This window comes from Taudactylus pleione, unplaced genomic scaffold (assembly GCF_031769625.1).
Source record: "Taudactylus pleione unplaced genomic scaffold, aTauple2 ptg000066l, whole genome shotgun sequence".
Taxonomy (NCBI): domain Eukaryota; kingdom Metazoa; phylum Chordata; class Amphibia; order Anura; family Myobatrachidae; genus Taudactylus; species Taudactylus pleione.
The window spans coordinates 1102108-1121298 of NW_028284468.1; the positions used below are offsets into that span (position 1 = coordinate 1102108).

General features: G+C 45.6%; 1 pseudogene; it reads left to right on the forward strand.

The window, feature by feature from the left end:
- LOC148534368 (hepatocyte growth factor receptor-like) overlaps window positions 1-19191 on the forward strand; it is a 99775-nt pseudogene that overhangs the window by 50099 nt on the left and 30485 nt on the right.

Sequence of the window (19191 nt, forward strand, 5' to 3'; positions counted from 1 at the left end):
GTTGGTCAAGGCAAAAGACAAGTGGGTCATATGTACCAGACCACCATCTGTGGGTTTCAAGTGTAAAATTTGATGACCGAAGCCAGTTAACCCCGGCACAACTACAGCTTCTTATTCAAAATTACAAATTCTGGAGCCTGTGCCCGTTTACTGCCCTATTCATGCCAAAATCCTTGTTGGTCAAGGCAAATGACAAGTGGGTGATATGTACCAGACCACCATCTGTGGGTTTCAAGTGTAACATTTGATGACCGAAGCTAGATAACCCCTGCACAACTACAGCTTCTTATTCAAAATGAGATAATCTGGTGCCTGTGCCCGCTTTAGTGCCCTATTCATGCCAAAATCCTTGTTGGTCAAGGCAAATGACAAGTGGGTCATATGTACCAGACCACCCTCTGTGGGTTTCAAGTGTAACATTTGATGACCGAAGCTAGTTAACCCCTGCACAACTACAGCTTCTTATTCAAAATTACAAAATTCTGGATCCTGTGCCCGTTTACTGCCCTGTTAATGCCAAAATCCTTGTTGGTCAAGGCAAATGACAAGTGGGTCATATGTACCAGACCACCCTCTGTGGGTTTCAAATGTAACATTTGATGACCGAAGCTAGATAACCCCTGCACAACTACAGCTTCTTATTCAAAATGAGATATTCTGGTGCCTGTGCCCGCTTTACTGCCCTATTCATGCCAAAATCCTTGTTGGTCAAGGCAAATGACAAGTGGGTCATATGTACCCGACCACCCTCTGTGGGTTTCAAGTGTAACATTTGATGACCGAAGCTAGTTAACCCCTGCACAACTACAGCTTCTTATTCAAAATGACAAAATATAGTGCCTGTGCCCGCTTTACTGCCCTTTTCATGCCCAAATCCTTATTGTGCCAGGAAAATAATAATTGTAGACTGTGTAAGGGACACAAATCTTTGTTTACATAGCGTTAGTTTAGTGATCTAACTTTATTTAAATATTTTAATGTAACATTTTCTGAATAAGAAGCTGGAGCTTGAATAAGAAATGAATAAGAAATGAATAAGAAGTGAATAAGAAATGAATAAGAAGTGAATAAGAAATGAATAAGAAGTGAATAAGAAATGAATAAGAAGTGAATAAGAAATGAATAAGAAATAAATAAGAAGTGAATAAGAAATTAATAAGAAGTGAATAAGAAATGAATAAGAAGTGAATAAGAAATGATTAAGAAGTGAATAAGAAGTGAATAAGAAATGAATAAGAAATGAATAAGAAGCCAACTTCAGCCTCGTAGTGGTTTTTGCCTTTACTAGGGGATAAAAGAGCCCTATACCTGTCTATTAGTGGAGTATTGCTTTATCATCACTACAGATAAGGTGTTTGTATTAGCTTTTATGCAGGGCTATTTTTCGGGTGGAACGCTTCGGAACGCCATTCCTGAAGGTCTTTTGAAAAATGACGTAATCAGGGACGGCGTTCCGGTACCGGAGCCGCCTGCCAGCAGGGCCGGAAGGCGCTGTGGGGGAGGATCACACCCTGAAGCAGACTTACATTGCTGCTTCCAGGCGGGGAAGTGGTGTGGGCGTAGATTCCAGTGCTGACAGGAAGCTGGGGGCTGAGCAGGAACAGTGATCCATTGTAGCCTCACCTTAAAACCACAGTAGTGTCTAAATCCCCTTCACGGAGAGGACCCTGACGTCATCAGCCAGTGTCCAGCGTCATTCCCTACCATCCAAGTGGGCATAGAGGGGGAATATAACCATGTGGCAAGCATATCGAGCCACCGAGCCCAAAGCGTGGCAAGCACAGAGATCAGCCCCGTCCCAGAGTATTTCAACCCATTGGCTTATTATTCTATCACTAAAATAACCTTATTTTAATAACACTCATTAAAAAAAAATAGCTTGAGGGCCCCTCGGGGGTTAAGAGCCCTGAAGCTTAAGTTTCACAGTAGATCTGCCTCTGGTTCCACTATAAACAAGGAGACTTTGGGCATGGGATCCACCTCATCTGTAACTAGAGCTTTATTTTCCAGAAATTAATAAAATAGGCATCTGAAGACATGCCCAGAATACAGAAGCTACTATATGCCTTGTATCAACTTGCATCATAGTATTAAAACCCAGTAATGAATATAGGGCCTGATTGCAAAGGCAGCTTTGCAATTGCGATCCTTGCTATTATGCAAATACAGCAGGATGTGTATGACACCCCCTGCTTCATAGGCAATCTCAGCACTGCGACGTAGGTGGCAGGCTGGGATCACAATTGCGACCATCGGTGGTCGATGGTCGCAATGGTGGATGTGCCGGGCCTCCGGCCAGCTGAGTAAGCCTCAGGTTACTCAGGCTGGCTGGCTTGCGAGCCCAGGACACTGCATTGATCAACGCAGATCCTGGGCTGGCCACGCTTGGAAAATGGGGAGGACATGCCGCTGTTTCCGGGAATGCCGGCCACCCACGCACTGCCCCCTTAAATGACTTAAATGAGGCATTCAAGGGTCTATGGGCCTGATTCAGAGCCGGACGCTATGTGCGCTCGCTCGTTCAGAAAAAAGGGGTGGCTATTTAAATTAACCGTTTGCTCTTTGCGGTCTGTTGACCCCTCCATGTCTGAACGAGCGAACAAAACATGTGGATGGTTTTTTGTACAAAACGCTCCCTGGCCGCTCGCATCATACGTCATGTCCGCTATTTATTAGATTAATCGAGTACATTGAAAGGCGTATGAACTGCTCGCAGTGCTTGTGGTTGGTTTTTTCTACCGCAATCTTGCGAGCAGTTCTGACTATAAAATAACCAAGTGACGTGGGCAATGACGCTGCTTTAGTAATTATGCACACCCTTAAAACGCCCGTTTTGACCTTTAAGCACGCCTGCGTTCTGATTTCCACTCCCCGTTTTCAAGCACCTTCCCCTGTTACCACCCACATATGCCTCATTCTGTCACTCAAAAAAGCAGGCATTCGCTATATTGCGAGCACACGATTTCTGACCGCAATGACTGGTTTGCGCATGCGTATTAGAATCCGTACGGATGCGCAGATGTGCGAACATCGCTCAGAGCGAACAAGCAGCCGCTAACGAGCGGCTCTGAATCAGGACCCATTCTGCACACTCGATAATCGGGAATCTGCGATTAGCAGCTGAATCCGTCTCATAGGGTACATGGCATATCTCTTTCTGCTTCATGTTATTGTTATTATACATATTTCAATGGAAAATCCACCAGCTTTGGTAATTTGTGTTCCGGTTACTAAATTTTATTTCATTTTATCATTGGCAAGAAAATCCTGCAGATTTACCACACTTATCTGAGAGATGGCGGAGACATCACCCAAGCTCTTCTACATGTCCTCATAGGACAAGTCAGAATAAGGAGAACATTGTATTATGAAATTAGAAAGCGCCCGCCATGTAGGACTACATTTGCACATTTATACATGATTTTATACTTGTTGCAATCCTATCTAATATAGCAGTGGTTCTCAAACTCGGTCCTCAGGACCCCACACAGTTCACATTTTCCAGGTCTCCTGGCAGGTGCACAGGTGTAGTCATTACTCACTGACACATTTTAAAAGATTAAAAGGTGGATCTAATTATTTCACTTGCGATTCTGTGAGACCTGGAAAAAATGCACCGTTTGGGGTCCTGAGGACCGAGTTTGACAAACTGTTTAATAAAGCAACCTTATAATAATTGATCAGTTGTTCTCATTATAAATTATGATGCCTACAACATCCAGGAACAAGATAGGCCATTTATGAAAACTAGTGCAAAGGTAACTCTGCAAAAAAGGGTCTGTTACTCCTTAGTAACAGATACTTTCATTTTCTAGGATGTTGTAGAAATGATGATTTAGAATATGATTGGCTGCTATTGGTTACAGCACCATTTGTGAGCAGCTATCAGCATTGTACCCCAGTGTGCACAAATAGTCAGTAAGCTTTTGTCTTTGAATCCCCCTTGGTACAGTAGGATTGTCCTTACTCTCTGTCACGTTCAGGATATGGTGGTCCCCTGTAGAGGGATTAAAAGATGTGGACCCAGGTTGAGAAAGGAATCTGAGGTGAGGGCAGGGGCTGGCAACTTTTAGCCTGGGGGGCAAATGCATGCAGGTGGCCCTGGCAGAGGAGTAGCGTGTAGCCAGGGTGCCCGAAGCACGTGCGTTCTTAGGCGCCCCCCCCTCAAGTGTTCCAGGGAGGAGGCGGCTCCATATGGAATTAATGTAAAGTAAAAATAAAGATATGGGGCAGCCCCCTGTAGTGGTGCCCATATGCAGGGCCCCTTGGCCCCAGAAGTGGACCCCATTATGCAGGCCACCAGTAGTGCCACAAGTAGTGTTCCTCCTATGCAGTGCCCCTCATACAGTGCCCCCAGTAGTGCTCTCCCCCTTGTAGTGCCCTAGCAGTCCCCCCCTTTTAATGCCCCCAGTAGTAGTCCCCCCATTGTAATGCCCCCAGTAGTAATCCCCCCTTGTAATACCCCCAGTAGTAATGCCCCTTGTAGTGCCCCCAGTAGTAGTCCCCCCTTGTAATGCCCCCAGTAGTAGTCCCCCCCTTGTAGTGCCCCCAGTAGTAGCCCCCCCTTGTAATGCCCCCAGTAGTAGTCCCCCCCTTGTAGTGCCCCCAGTAGTAGTCCCCCCTTGTAATGCCCCCAGTAGTAATCCCCCCCTTGTTGTGCCCCCAGTAGTAGTCCCCCCCTTGTTGTGCCCCCAGTAGTAGTCCCCCCCTTGTTGTGCCCCCAGTAGTAATCCCCCTTGTAGTGCCCCCAGTAGTAATCCACCTTGTAGTGCCCCCAGTAGTAGCCCCCCCCAGTAGAGAGACACGTAATAAAAAAAAAAAAAAAAACACTTAACTGAAACCCCGCTCCTGGTCTCGCCGCTGTTCTCAGCTCCTCCGTCCGTCCTCTCGGGCCGCTTTGCATTATAGGACAGACTCTCATCAGCTGCTGAAACAAACACACAGCTGCCGGCACCGACGGCTGTGTGTTTGTCACTGTGCAGCGCTGACCGAACTCCGCCGGTCAGCGCTACACGCGCGGAGCAGCTTTGTCACAGTGACACAGACTGCCCGCGGCCCGCATGGCGCTGCAGCCCGGGGGGCACATGGCACCCTGCCCCCCGGCCCAGCCCACCACTAAGCGAGGGCCTGGATATATGCCTTCCTCATCCACAAGTACCGGATGTTGGCTGGACCTGACCAAAGGCGCAGAGTCTAACTTACTGGGAGGTATTCACAAGTGACCTCTTCATGCAGGATTTGGGCTTAAACTGCACCCAGCAAGCAGGTCATAGCCCTTTGGTCAGGTATCTGGCACAAGTGGGAAATGGAAGAATACTATCGCATGGAAAACACAGGAGAATGATACTGGAAGTTTTGCACTTGGATGATGTACTGGGTACACATCCTGTTGATCCAGACACAGGGTTGACACATGAGAATGGCACTAAAGAGATTGTACTTGGTTGATGTATTAAGTACACACACTGCTTCAGACGCAGAACTGACACAGGAGAATGGCACTAGGAGTTTGTACTTGGATGACGTACTAAGTACACGCGCTGTGGCTTCAGACGCAGAACTGACACAGGAGAATGGCACTAGGAGTTTGTACTTGGATGATGTATTAAGTACACACACTGTGGCTTCAGATGCAGAACTGACACAGGAGAATGGCACTAGGAGTTTGTACTTGTATGACGTGCTAAGTACACACGCTGTGGCTTCAGACGCAGAACTAACACAGGAGAATGGCACTAGGAGTTTGTACTTGGATGACGTACTAAGTACACACGCTGTGGCTTTACACACTAGGAGTTTGTACTTGGATGACATACTAAGTACACATACTGTGGTTCCAGACGCAGAACTGACACAGGATGATGACACTTTGGAGATAGTATGCGGATGACGTACTGAGTACACTCACACACCATGGGTAACACTAGGAGAGTATCACTCTAAGAGAGGAGCTTGTAACCAGGAACGCTGCTACAGCAAGTATACACTGGAAGTAACGACGTTGTACAGGTAACTTCCTTTTGTCTGGAGCCCGGCTAAGTACCCTAAGGTAGCAGTCCATTGGAGGATAGTGTCAGCTGACAGCAACCAATGCTACTGTTGGGTAAAGAGCAATCAGGTGATGTAGACTGTCATGGCTGTGCCCATGACGATAACCGCAGGAACCAAATCATGGAGTGAGCACATGGATATCCTAGCAGACCCCAGGTATAATCCTCAGTGTGTCACTCGCCGACGCACCTGGCGTCTGACCACTCGAGAGGTCAGGGCAAACTGGCGCTTAGGTGAGTAACTGCCAATCCTAGGCCGCAACCTTACACTCTCTTTGCTGCCCAAGGCCATGTTGTAAATTAACAAATTTGCACTATATAAAGCTTATTTTAAAGCTTAATTTGGACTGTGCTACACTTTGGCTTGGAAAGTGTACCTGTCAGCCACATACAGTTCAAGGAACCATTTTGTGGGCGGAACCAAGAACAACTGACAAGGGAACCTAACAATTCACTGTGACATTTCTGAAGCACATGTTTCAGATTCCTGCAAATTGAAAATTAGGACCAAACCCACACTCCAGAGACACCCAAATCATACCCTTTTCTATTGGCACCAAGCCCCTATTCGAGAGATATATATTTGAAATGTTGGCAAGTATGCCATCAATATACTGTTGCAAATTCATGGAAGGATAGTGTATGCTAGGCCTGTACTTTGGGATTGACTAAGACCCAGTACAGAGGTGCAGAGTCTTAATGTGTTGGTGGTATTCACCAGAGACCCCCGCAAGGAGGTTTGGACTTAGCTGCATCTGACACGTAGGTCGCGGTCCTCTGACTTGGCTCCCTTGTACAGGTACTGGTGTACACTGGAGCTAAGTGGAATATGTTGTAATGTACAAGCATAGTCAACAGGCTGGGTCAGAACCAGATGGCCGAAGTGGTACCAGGGGTCAGATGGAAACAGGTCAAGAACGAAGCCAATGTCAGAACTAATAAGAACACTGGAGAAAGGTTGGGAGCCTATACTCAAAGGAGAAGTGTCCAGGCTTCTCCTTATATAGTGACAATTCAAATTTTCCGCCCACTGTGACATCACTATTGGCACAGCTGTCTCTATAAATTTATTTTTGAGCAGCGCATGCAGCCCTATGGGAGCCACGACCATGGGGAGGAGGTGCAGCCAGCAGCATAGGGGAAGCTGGGGCCTTCAGCAGCAGGAGCCGGGACTCCCCGTCCGCTGCACAGATGCTGACCAGCACTGCTGAACCCGATAAATGATAGACGGGATCAGGCGTACTGTAACACATACATGACTATTCCATTTGTTCCTAGCCTTTGTTTAATCATGTATTTCCTGTTACACTGGGGGAACCAGTGGCAGCATTTTGGCACAGTCATTAATTCCTGGTGAAATACTTGGCAGCAACCTTATGAATATCGGCTCAGCCGACAAAATGGCTGCCTCAGTTGTATGTAAGCAAAAGTGCATTCTTTGCATGGATATGTGATTTACTGGCTAACAAAAGAAGCGAAAAGAAAATATACGCACAATAACAATAAATACATTTCAAGAATACATAAAACAACTTATAGCTGTTAGACCAAAAACCATATTCTGTAACAAAACGAAATAAAAGGAAAATTAAAAGCTATAAACAGGCACATATAGGGGCAAACTAAATGGGCCTGTAATGTCAGCACAAAGTTACCTATCTGCTGCAGCTAAACAGCACTGTCCTAGTCCAGGGGCATAACTAGGTATTTGAAGGCCCCATAGCAAAAGTTTGTAAGGGCCCCTACTTACCACCCAATGGTGAAAAATATACATAACAGATGTAACTTTAACGAGGAAGATGGGCCCCCCTCAGCTCAGGGCCCCATAGCAGCTGCACCTCTTGCACTTATGGTAGTTATGCCCATGCCAGCAGCAAATTCTCACGGTGGTCGGTTTCATTCCATTCAGGATGGGAAGCAAGTGTTAATCAGGTTTCTTCCATAATAATAATCAGGTACGGTGACAGGGGGGACTAAAGGGACACCCGTACTGGGCCCCAGGGGGGCCTGAGGTCCAGGGGGGCACAAAATGGGTCCGAGGATGACGGACACTGTTCCAGCTGGTGGACCGCGGTTGCTGGGTCCCGTAGCCGCTGACCAGCCCTGTCTCCCTTGTAGCCTGGCCCGGGCAGCATTGGGCTCTTCCAGGTGGCTCAGTTGCGGCCCGGGCTGGGCACGACCTTTCACTCTGCAACGCGGCGGCATGACGTCACGTCATAGGTCACGTCGCTGCACATCTTCCCTGCCCATCAGGCCGCTGCTGCAGTGGTCTGGATCTTAGGCTGCCGTTAGGAGATAGATGACAAGGATTAAGTGCTGGAGGCAGAGGAAGGTAATGGGGTCTAGGGACAGAAGAAGGGGGAAGGGGGCAGAAGGTAACGGGCTGGGAGCAGAAGTTGACTGTGGCAGGGGGCAGAAGGTGACGGGCTGGACGCAGCAGAAGGTGATGGCGCCTGGGGATGGAGGAAGATGAAGGGGGCTAGGGGCAGAGGAGGGTGCTGGGGGCAGAAGGTGACAGGGGCTGCATGCAGAAGGTGACAGTGCATGGAGACAGAAGATGACGGGCTGGACTCAGAGGAAGGTGATGGTGCCTGGGGATGGAGGAAGGTGAAGGGGCAGAGGAAGGTGATGGGGGCTGGGGAAAGGTGATGGGGCTTCTGGGCTGAGGATGGTGATGAGGGGCTGAATTTGAGGAAGGTGATGAGGGGCTGTGGACTGGCTGCAGACACCATCCCTCCTACCCCTGAGGCATTCACAGCACTGTCATCAAGAAGACCTTGGAAGAGACGGCAGACAAGAACTACAGCCTGCATCATTCAGACAGTGTGGTAAGTCATAGTGTATTTTTACTTAATTTAAAGGCTGGCATATCTTTCAGCTAACATTATCATGCTTTACATATCACACATGCAGGGGAGGGATGTGCAGGACCGGGGGTGGTGGTGAGAAGGTGGGGCCCCAAGAAACATCAGCGTACCAGGACCCGAGATTTCTGTTGCCGGCCCTGATAATAATAATAATACTACTGAGTGCAGTCAGATCTTGTGTGATTTTAGATTGCAATAAAACAAGTTTCCATAGTATCAGCTTGTGTTTGTTTATGTCAGTGGGCTACAATCTAGTGCTCCACCAATTTCCTTTTTCTGTTCTGCATTTGTGGCAGCTGCAGAATCTCCCCAGGTGCATGCAGCTGACTGTAATACTAGACTGTCTTTCTCTGTAGCACGCTTCATTTAATTTCTGTGGTCTACCTTTGGTCAGGTATCTGGCACAAGTGGGAAATGGAAGAATACTATCGCATGGAAAACACAGGAGAATGATACTGGAAGTTTTGCACTTGGATGATGTACTGGGTACACATCCTGTTGATCCAGACACAGGGTTGACACATGAGAATGGCACTAAAGAGATTGTACTTGGTTGATGTATTAAGTACACACACTGCTTCAGACGCAGAACTGACACAGGAGAATGGCACTAGGAGTTTGTACTTGGATGACGTACTAAGTACACGCGCTGTGGCTTCAGACGCAGAACTGACACAGGAGAATGGCACTAGGAGTTTGTACTTGGATGATGTATTAAGTACACACACTGTGGCTTCAGATGCAGAACTGACACAGGAGAATGGCACTAGGAGTTTGTACTTGTATGACGTGCTAAGTACACACGCTGTGGCTTCAGACGCAGAACTAACACAGGAGAATGGCACTAGGAGTTTGTACTTGGATGACGTACTAAGTACACACGCTGTGGCTTTACACACTAGGAGTTTGTACTTGGATGACATACTAAGTACACATACTGTGGTTCCAGACGCAGAACTGACACAGGATGATGACACTTTGGAGATAGTATGCGGATGACGTACTGAGTACACTCACACACCATGGGTAACACTAGGAGAGTATCACTCTAAGAGAGGAGCTTGTAACCAGGAACGCTGCTACAGCAAGTATACACTGGAAGTAACGACGTTGTACAGGTAACTTCCTTTTGTCTGGAGCCCGGCTAAGTACCCTAAGGTAGCAGTCCATTGGAGGATAGTGTCAGCTGACAGCAACCAATGCTACTGTTGGGTAAAGGGCAATCAGGTGATGTAGACTGTCATGGCTGTGCCCATGACGATAACCGCAGGAACCAAATCATGGAGTGAGCACATGGATATCCTAGCAGACCCCAGGTATAATCCTCAGTGTGTCACTCGCCGACGCACCTGGCGTCTGACCACTCGAGAGGTCAGGGCAAACTGGCGCTTAGGTGAGTAACGGCCAATCCTAGGCCGCAACCTTACACTCTCTTTGCTGCCCAAGGCCATGTTGTAAATTAACAAATTTGCACTATATAAAGCTTATTTTAAAGCTTAATTTGGACTGTGCTACACTTTGGCTTGGAAAGTGTACCTGTCAGCCACATACAGTTCAAGGAACCATTTTGTGGGCGGAACCAAGAACAACTGACAAGGGAACCTAACAATTCACTGTGACATTTCTTAAGCACATGTTTCAGATTCCTGCAAATTGAAAATTAGGACCAAACCCACACTCCAGAGACACCCAAATCATACCCTTTTCTATTGGCACCAAGCCCCTATTCGAGAGATATATATTTGAAATGTTGGCAAGTATGCCATCAATATACTGTTGCAAATTCATGGAAGGATAGTGTATGCTAGGCCTGTACTTTGGGATTGACTAAGACCCAGTACAGAGGTGCAGAGTCTTAATGTGTTGGTGGTATTCACCAGAGACCCCCGCAAGGAGGTTTGGACTTAGCTGCATCTGACACGTAGGTCGCGGTCCTCTGACTTGGCTCCCTTGTACAGGTACTGGTGTACACTGGAGCTAAGTGGAATATGTTGTAATGTACAAGCATAGTCAACAGGCTGGGTCAGAACCAGATGGCCGAAGTGGTACCAGGGGTCAGATGGAAACAGGTCAGGAACGAAGCCAATGTCAGAACTAATAAGAACACTGGAGAAAGGTTGGGAGCCTATACTCAAAGGAGAAGTGTCCAGGCTTCTCCTTATATAGTGACAATTCAAATTTTCCGCCCACTGAGACATCACTATTGGCACAGCTGTCTCTATAAATTTATTTTTGAGCAGCGCATGCAGCCCTATGGGAGCCACGACCATGGGGAGGAGGTGCAGCCAGCAGCATAGGGGAAGCTGGGGCCTTCAGCAGCAGGAGCCGGGACTCCCCGTCCGCTGCACAGATGCTGACCAGCACTGCTGAACCCGATAAATGATAGACGGGATCAGGCGTACTGTAACACATACATGACTATTCCATTTGTTCCTAGCCTTTGTTTAATCATGTATTTCCTGTTACACTGGGGGAACCAGTGGCAGCATTTTGGCACAGTCATTAATTCCTGGTGAAATACTTGGCAGCAACCTTATGAATATCGGCTCAGCCGACAAAATGGCTGCCTCAGTTGTATGTAAGCAAAAGTGCATTCTTTGCATGGATATGTGATTTACTGGCTAACAAAAGAAGCGAAAAGAAAATATACGCACAATAACAATAAATACATTTCAAGAATACATAAAACAACTTATAGCTGTTAGACCAAAAACCATATTCTGTAACAAAACGAAATAAAAGGAAAATTAAAAGCTATAAACAGGCACATATAGGGGCAAACTAAATGGGCCTGTAATGTCAGCACAAAGTTACCTATCTGCTGCAGCTAAACAGCACTGTCCTAGTCCAGGGGCATAACTAGGTATTTGAAGGCCCCATAGCAAAAGTTTGTAAGGGCTCCTACTTACCACCCAATGGTGAAAAATATACATAACAGATGTAACTTTAACGAGGAAGATGGGCCCCCCTCAGCTCAGGGCCCCATAGCAGCTGCACCTCTTGCACTTATGGTAGTTATGCCCATGCCAGCAGCAAATTCTCACGGTGGTCGGTTTCATTCCATTCAGGATGGGAAGCAAGTGTTAATCAGGTTTCTTCCATAATAATAATCAGGTACGGTGACAGGGGGGACTAAAGGGACACCCGTACTGGGCCCCAGGGGGGCCTGAGGTCCAGGGGGGCACAAAATGGGTCCGAGGATGACGGACACTGTTCCAGCTGGTGGACCGCGGTCGCTGGGTCCCGTAGCCGCTGACCAGCCCTGTCTCCCTTGTAGCCTGGCCCGGGCAGCATTGGGCTCTTCCAGGTGGCTCAGCTGCGGCCCGGGCTGGGCACGACCTTTCACTCTGCAACGCGGCGGCATGACGTCACGTCATAGGTCACGTCGCTGCACATCTTCCCTGCCCATCAGGCCGCTGCTGCAGTGGTCTGGATTTTAGGCTGCCGTTAGGAGATAGATGACAAGGATTAAGTGCTGGAGGCAGAGGAAGGTAATGGGGTCTAGGGACAGAAGAAGGGGGAAGGGGGCAGAAGGTAACGGGCTGGGAGCAGAAGTTGACTGTGGCAGGGGGCAGAAGGTGACGGGCTGGACGCAGCAGAAGGTGATGGCGCCTGGGGATGGAGGAAGATGAAGGGGGCTAGGGGCAGAGGAGGGTGCTGGGGGCAGAAGGTGACGGGCTGCATGCAGAAGGTGACAGTGCATGGAGACAGAAGATGACGGGCTGGACTCAGAGGAAGGTGATGGTGCCTGGGGATGGAGGAAGGTGAAGGGGCAGAGGAAGGTGATGGGGGCTGGGGAAAGGTGATGGGGCTTCTGGGCTGAGGATGGTGATGAGGGGCTGAATTTGAGGAAGGTGATGAGGGGCTGTGGACTGGCTGCAGACACCATCCCTCCTACCCCTGAGGCATTCACAGCACTGTCATCAAGAAGACCTTGGAAGAGACGGCAGACAAGAACTACAGCCTGCATCATTCAGACAGTGTGGTAAGTCATAGTGTATTTTTACTTAATTTAAAGGCTGGCATATCTTTCAGCTAACATTATCATGCTTTACATATCACACATGCAGGGGAGGGATGTGCAGGACCGGGGGTGGTGGTGAGAAGGTGGGGCCCCAAGAAACATCAGCGTACCAGGACCCGAGATTTCTGTTGCCGGCCCTGATAATAATAATAATACTACTGAGTGCAGTCAGATCTTGTGTGATTTTAGATTGCAATAAAACAAGTTTCCATAGTATCAGCTTGTGTTTGTTTATGTCAGTGGGCTACAATCTAGTGCTCCACCAATTTCCTTTTTCTGTTCTGCATTTGTGGCAGCTGCAGAATCTCCCCAGGTGCATGCAGCTGACTGTAATACTAGACAGTCTTTCTCTGTAGCACGCTTCATTTCATTTCTGTGGTCTGTATGTGGGAAAACCGAAACATACTCTACAGCTAAGAATGCTCATAAGGAATATAAATAACAAAGATGAAAGTCATTCAGTGTCAAAACATTTTATTATAATACAGATTCCCCATGTCTTACCTTTAAAGTTATTGAACATGTACAGATGGGTATAAAAATAGGTCATATTCCACAGAAATCACGTGAGAGGGTTTGTATTTTTTAACCTAACACTATCCCCCCATTCATTTTAATGAAGCTATGAAATAGCCCCTTAGTTTTCTGTTATACACTGAATTACAAACCTCCCGTCTCGATTCCTTTTTATTAAAGCTCCATTTTAAACATTTCAACAGTTCATTGTACTCTGATAACCTTTATAGTCTCTCTCTCTCTCTCTCTCTCTCTCTCTCTCTCTCTCTCTCACTCTATATATATATATATATATATTTATATATTACAGTATTTATATGTACCACAATTGTGCTGATAACAAATTGCTGATTTAATTAAGCATAGTTATTAAATAAAAGCCAATAAGCATTGTCGATGTTTCAGTTCCATATGAACCTTCATCAGGATGGCTAAATGTTCAGCATGGTAATAGAGAAAACATTATCCAGGCACATGGAAAGCCTGGGAGCATGGGTTGCTCTGTCTGCACTACATGTAGAAGCATGAATAGCATATCAACTTTTGTGCACCCTCATCTGGGTTATCATTTTATGATTAAGCACCGTTTGATTTGTACGTCTGACCATGTAATTTGTGACCCTGTGGATATACTGTATGTATGTTAAACATACAAAAAGAAAATGTAGAGACAGAATAGCTGACTATAGATTGTCAATCCGCCAGACATGTTTAAGTGGTGAAACAGATAAACCGGTTGCTAAATACATCCTACAAGCCAAACACCAGATTATGCTGCATGCTAATTGCCAACCGCTGCTTCAAAGGGATGGCAATAGGGCTAGGAAGCTTGGTGGGTACATAAGATGGACACTGTTTCACCAAGAGGGTTAAATTAAACAAACCCTCTGGTAATTTTTAAGACATTTGAAAATTATGAAAGTGTAGTATATATGCTAACTGTTGTAGTCAACCTTGTAACTTCCATTTGTATTTTATTTGTTTTGTTTTTATAGTTTAGCATCTGACCCTTATTTATTTTGTATATATATTGGTTTTGGTATGTTTATGGTGATCATCTGATGTAACTGTAGCATTTTATTATGTTATTTGCAAGGATATACTATAATGGAGAGAGCTGCTATAGTTAGTGAACCATTCCCATCCAAATATGTCCAGTACACTAGATTCTACATTTTCAGAGTGCCAGCCCAGCTTGTATATGCTTTGCTGTGACAAGGTGAATCTAAAATAAAAAAATAAAAGGGTATCTCCTAGTGCAATGATTGATATATACACCAAAATGTAACTAATATAATCCAAATTGTGTGTCATTGCAGTATAAACACAAAAGTAATATGCTCATTTAAACCTCTAGTGGACTTCTCCAAGGATAATATGTCTCCTTCAGATTCTGTAAGGATGTCTCCCCACTCTTATTGGGGTATCAGCTCAAAGGGAAAATTATAGCAATCACAGTGTAATATGTATAAACCCCCAATATTTATTAGTAAAGAAAGGGACATACCATTGAAGTCAAATTTGTGATGCATACTAAGATGAAATGCGTGAGTATTATAAAATCTGTTATCTCTATCTTGAAACTGTGGAGTCACTGTGGATGACTCATTTTGGTATATTGGGATTTATCAGTATTTCCCTTGTTGAAGTAGACAGTGCTTTTCCATTATTCCCATAAACCATTTTTATTCTTTTTTTTATTGTACGTGTGAAACTTTTTCCTTCTACAAAAGAATTGTTCTCTGTGTATACATACTACTCTATGATAGAGATGTACGGTTCATTTTTCCTGAAAAATGAACACACCTGAACTTTGGAGTTCCGAGTCGAATCAAGTCCGGGCATGGATCACTTTTGGAGTCCTGAGTAGAACACAGGGCCTGATTCAGAGCCGCTCGTAAGCGGCCGCTCGTTCGCTATGAGCGATGTTCGCACAACTGCGCATGCGTATGGGTTGTTGTGCGCATGCGCAAACCAGTCATTGCGGTCGGAAATCGTGCGCTCGTAAAACAGCGAGGGGCTGCTAATTTGATTGACAGAATGTACCGTTTGTGGGTGGTAACAGGGGAAAGTGCTTGAAAAGGGGGGAGTGGAGATCCGAACGCAGGCGTGCCTAACGGTAAAAAGGGCGTTTAATTGGAGTGCATAATTAGTAAAGGAGCGTCATCGACCACGTCACTTGGTTGTCTTTTAGGCTGAACTGCTCGCAGTGATAGCGGTAAGAAAAACCTACCACAAGCACTGCGAGCAGTTCAGATGCCTTTCATTGTACCCGAATAATCTAATAAATACCGGAGATGACGTGTGATGCGAACGGCAAAGGGGCGTCTTTACAAAATAGCGAGCGCATTTTTTGTTTGCTCGCTCAGACATAGAGGCGTCAACAAACCGCAAAGAGCGAGCGCTCAATATAAATAGCCGTCTCCTTTTTTGGAACGACCGTCCGCAAATAGCGTCCGGCTCTGAATCAGGCCCAGAGTCCCGACTCGGGTCTGCTGTAATTTCGGAACTCGGAATTAAAATCCGAATCTCAGGTTTTGGATTGCATGTAAACAGGTCCAAATTACTTGACTTTAGTTGTTATTATCAATTCTAAATAAATCTACAACCAAAACTGTATCCGAACCAAAACATTGGAAGGTGGTTTTGCCAAAACCAAAACTGTAACATTGAGGGTGGTGTTGCCAAAACCAAAACATGGGGTTCCGCACACATCTCTACTTTATGTTTGCCAGCCAGAGTGAGGTACAGTAATCAGCACCACTGACAACTAATTTACACTAACATAAACAACTACAGTGCATTTTGCAGCTAAATACTAAACACCTTTAATTGAAAGTCTTACTTACTCCTCTGTATCTTCAGTATAATATTTTTATAATGTTATAATACAATATTTTTGCACAATCCACATTTTCCAGTCTTTCTAAACACATCTGTTTACTCTCAACCTACAAAGGTTGAAAGGAGTAAATAATGTATATGGGAGACAAATGACAATGAAATATTGTTTCTTCTCTTAGATGCCGATGAAGCACCAGCCATGGAAGAGCAGCCAGAGTCTGATAATGAAATTGGTAACAGAAAACATGCACTTCTCAAGAGACAGGCTGGAAAAACTGAACACCAATATTATGGGTTGGTTATGTATGTCGACTGTCATAATGTCGGCATTCATCATATCCACTTGCGACTGTAAACAGTGATGAAATGTTAACATGATAGAATATCAACATATTGTCCCTGGTGGCCCAGTGGTGACTTACCTGCTCCTGATGGCTGCAGCGGCTCCAGGGGTCATGTGACTAGGACTTCCAGGTCAGACCTCCGATCCTGTGGTGTTGAGGTACCCTAATCCTCCCTCTAGTGCCTAACCCTAACCCCTTCCCGTAGCCTAACCCTAGCCACCTGCCCGCACCCTAACCCCAATGTCGACATGCGGACAATGTCGACGTGTTGCCTGTAGACATTTTGACAATGTTGACATCATACAGTAATTGTCGACATTGTGGTGTTGACATTATGAATCTTGACATTGTCAATGTTGACCTTTTGAATACATATCAAAATTAAAACAGTAACAGCAACTGAGACATAATTAACACCACCATGTGCATTTGGAAAAACAATTAGTCATACCTGCTCAAATGAGCAGCATCAGATTAAGGGCCTGATTCAGAGCCGCTCGCTCGCGCTGTGCGTTCGCAAGCAGCCCGATGTTCTGCATACGCGCATGTGCAAGCTTTGTTCTGCACGTGCGCAAACTACACACTGTGAACGCAACCCTCTCACTCGCCCAGCAAAGGCAGCCCAGGGTAATGAGTGACAGGAGAGGCCGTTTGTGGGTGGTAACAGGGGCAGGACACTAATAACGGGGGGCTGGAGATGCGAACGCAGGCGTGCCTGGGTATTTCAACGCTGTTTTACAGGCGTGCATAATTAACAGGCAGCGTCATAGCTCACGTCACTCTCAAAGTGCTTATGCCTTGATGAGCGTTCGCTTCCCGTGGCGTCACTTTGACAAATTTGCATACGCATCCAGCGAGCGTACGCAGATAGCGGGTCTGAATTGGGCCCTAAGTTTTTGATGTTTCTAGATTAACAAAACTCAGGCTTTGCTTTGGGGCAGGGCAGAGAGGGCATTTACCTGATTGTTCAAAGGACACCATGAAATAGCAATTCTTCTGATTCCAATACAAATTTCTTTGCTACAACTTCATTTTTTTTCTCTACATACGTTTTATGCTATATTTTGTCTAATTATGATTAATTATTATTAGTAATAGTAATAATATTGTTTTATTTTTATCTAGCTAAATGCTGGGAGCGCCATTTTTTTCTGTTCTGATCTAATTTGCGAGAGCATGAGAAAGCCACTCTGTATTGGCTTGTAGTGTTTATCTTTTTTGCTGTTTATCACTGCAATAAATTACATGATACACTGCCTTAATGAATTTAAGATTTGGACGGCTCAGTATACAGGCGTAGATACCATATTTTTGTGTGCAGCATTTTTGCTCATAGCCTATGCCTATTTACACAGTGGTGCGGAGGTGAGTGCACCTGGGACATTACAATGTGTATCATCTTAGGTGAGGGTATCTGTGATTCACTGGACTGAGTAGTAAAGTTTATTTACCCCCCAAACAATTAAAATTGTATGGAGATCGGAAAAATCCAGAGGTATGGTAGTGTGTGTGCGTGTCATGTGTTACTGGTAAGTCACATGATGCATCTGTTTTCTATGGGGGTAATCCTTATGCCCTAATGGGAGACAGCTTCCACAATGGTGAAAACCTTCTTTCTGTTTGGTGTGGTCTATGGTTTAATTGGGTTAATGTGGTTCTTAACTTGTTTGGAGTTAATATCTGGTGTGTAGAGTTCATCTTCTTTTAGAATAGGCCAGTATTTGGTTAATAAGTTCTTGATTTTATGTGCAGATTAAATGTATACCTCATTCTGTTGAGACTTTTTTGGTGTAGACTTCCTTTTATGTGAGTAATGTGTATCTGTGTCTGTAACGGCTTTGTCCATCAGTTCTCTGTTGTTATTTTTATCTAGTAACTTGAATTTGAGTTCCTCTTTTTGTTTTTCATAATCTGTGAAATCAGTTTCTATGGATGTTGTCCACTTGTTGAGAGAACGTAACTGTTGATATCAACTGTCTTGTTAAAAGTCTTTGGGGTCAATCCAACAGTTTGCGAAGGGCGTGAGTTGCTGTTGCCACGGTGTTAAAACACCAGCAACCACCTCTCGATGCCAGCTCCAAACTCGGATTCGCACAATTTTGCTCGGAGACCTCTAGGTCTGCGAGCTCTTTTGTGCGAATTAGGGCTGCCGTCATGTGCGACTGCTGTTGCGGTGACTCGCACCCGCGAAATCATCGTAGACAATTGGATTTAGCCCATAGCCTCGATTTTGTGTCTTGCATGTGAATGTCCACTGCAGCTGAAAACCAGGCACCAGAACTCCCAGGACCAGTAGATACCACAGCAACACCTGGCTTCTTTATGTCAAAATGTCTGGAAATGTAGCTGCTACCTCAGTGCTGATCATCATCTTTAGATTAGTGTCGAATAGCCTGAAACAATGTGAGGACGCAGCTAAAATGTCAGATGTGAACCCTGCATGGGTGTCGGAATGGGCTGGTGGGCAAGGGGGTGGTTGGCCCCTTCAAACATTTAAAAGGCGCAGCGGCCACGGATGCTCAGTTGTTGTGCATTATAATAATAGG